The sequence below is a fragment of the Durio zibethinus genome, unplaced genomic scaffold, assembly GCF_047325235.1.
Source record: "Durio zibethinus cultivar Kanyao isolate XHJ-2024 unplaced genomic scaffold, ASM4732523v1 HiC_scaffold_387, whole genome shotgun sequence".
Classification (NCBI taxonomy): Eukaryota; Viridiplantae; Streptophyta; class Magnoliopsida; order Malvales; family Malvaceae; genus Durio; species Durio zibethinus.
In genome coordinates, this window is record NW_028323010.1 from 1,867,501 (window position 1) to 1,870,000 (window position 2,500).

The window sequence follows — 2,500 nt, forward strand, 5'->3', positions numbered from 1 at the left end:
GCCTTGGTGCGGGCGGTTGCCCCGATAACCATCGGCACACCCTGGGCCCTGGAGCGGCCGGTTGCCTCGATCACCATCGGCAAAAGCTGGGCCCTGGTGCGGGCGCTTGCCTCGACCACCATCGGCACACGCTGGGCACTGGTGCGGGCGCTTGCCTCGACCACCATCGGCACACCTGGGCCCTGGTGCGGGCGCTTGCCTCGACCACCATCGGCACACGCTGGGCACTGGTGCGGGCGCTTGCCTCGACCACCATCGGCACACGCTCGGCCCTGGTGCGGTCGGTTGCCTCGAGCACCATCGGCACACGCTGGGCCCTGGTGCGGGCGCTTGCCTCGACCACCATCGGCACACGCTGGGCCCTGGTGCGGCAGGTTGCCTCGAGCACCATCGGCACACGCTGGGCCCTGGTGCGGTCGGTTGCCTCGACCACCATCGGCACACGCTGGGCCCTGGTGCGGGCGCTTGCCTCGACCACCATCGGCACACGCTGGGCCCTGGTGCGGCAGGTTGCCTCGAGCACCATCGGCACACGCTGGGCCCTGGTGCGGTCGGTTGCCTCGATCACCATCGGCACACGCTGGGCCCTGGTGCGGGCGGTTGCCTCGACCACCATCGGCACACGCTGGGCCCTGGTGCGGCAGCTTGCCTCGAGCACCATCGGCACATGCTCGGCCCTGGTGCGGTCGGTTGCCTCGACCACCATCGGCACATGCTGGGCCCTGGTGCGGCAGGTTGCCTCGACCACCATCGGCAGCCTCGACCACCATCGGCACACGCTGGGCCCTGGTGCGGGCGGTTGCCTCGACCACCATCGGCACACGCTCCGCCCTGGTGCGGTCGGTTGCCTCGAGCACCATCGGCACACGCTGGGCCCTGGTGCGGCAGGTTGCCTCGACCACCATCGGCACACGCTGGGCCCTGGTGCGGGCGCTTGCCTCGACCACCATCGGCACACGCTGGGCCCTGGTGCGGCAGGTTGCCTCGACCACCATCGGCACACGCTGGGCCCTGGTGCGGGCGCTTGCCTCGACCACCATCGGCACACGCTGGGCCCTGGTGCGGGCGCTTGCCCCGACCACCATCGGCACACGCTGGGCCCTGGTGCGGCAGGTTGCCTCGACCACCATCGGCACACGCTGGGCCCTGGTGCGGGCGGTTGCCTCGAGCACCATCGGCACACGCTCGGCCCTGGTGCGGTCGGTTGCCTCGAGCACCATCGGCACACGCTGGGCCCTGGTGCGGCAGGTTGCCTCGACCATCATCGGCAGCCTCGACCACCATCGGCACACGCTGGGCCCTGGTGCGGGCGCTTGCCTCGACCACCATCGGCACACGCTCGGCCCTGGTGCGGTCGGTTGCCTCGAGCACCATCGGCACACGCTGGGCCCTGGTGCGGCAGGTTGCCTCGACCACCATCGGCACACGCTGGGCCCTGGTGCGGGCGGTTGCCTCGAGCACCATCCGCACACGCTGGGCCCTGGTGCGGGCGCTTGCCTCGAGCACCATCCTGGGCCCTGGTGCGGCAGGTTGCCTCGAGCACCATCGGCACACGCTGGGCCCTGGTGCGGCAGGTTGCCTCGAGCACCATCGGCACACGCTGGGCCCTGGTGCGGGAGCTTGCCTCGAGCGCCATCGGCACACGCTGGGCCCTGGTGCGGCAGGTTGCCTCGAGCACCATCGGCACACGCTGGGCCCTGGTGCGGTCGGTTGCCTCGAGCACCATCGGCACACGCTGGGCGCTGGTGCGGGCGCTTGCCTCGACCAGCATCGGCACACGCTGGGCCCTGGTGCGGCAGGTTGCCTCGATCACCATCGGCACACGCTGGGCCCTGGTGCGACAGGTTGCCTCGAGCACCATCGGCACACTATCGGCCCTGGTGCGGGCGGTTGCCTCGACCACCGTCGGCACACGCTGGGCCCTGGCGCGGGCGCTTGCCTCGAGCACCATCGGCACACGCTGGGCCCTGGTGCGGGCGGTTGCCTCGAGCACCATCGGCACACGCTGGGCCCTGGTGGGTTTAGGCACATCTTCAAATTTCTGCCGTGCCAATGCCATTTTTATGGCTTGTAAATTCATACAATGGTCCCCTAAGCCTTCACGTGAAGTTTCGTTGGAAGATGACTCGTTTTCTATTTTTCATGATTTTCGAAACTTTTTGCGGTTCGGGATTTTTTAAAATTTTTTTATAAGGATTTTTGGCCCCAAATTTTGTAGGCATGATCCTTCTATTTTTGTTGGCATGCACAAAAAAATTCAGCTAAAAACTCGAAGTAGAGAAGATTTTGTGACCGTTTGAAAAAAGTGTCCCCATTTCAGACACTTTAACGGCTACTGGTAGCAAACCTGTAAAATCTCAAATGCTCTTTAAGGGGGTGTGAATTCTCAGAGGTTTGATGAGGGATAGGGGGCCAACACAAGGCCAAGTACCAGCACCCATCGCACATCATGTGCGCACACCCCCCCGGCCCCCCTCCCAATCGCCGGAACCCCAATGCC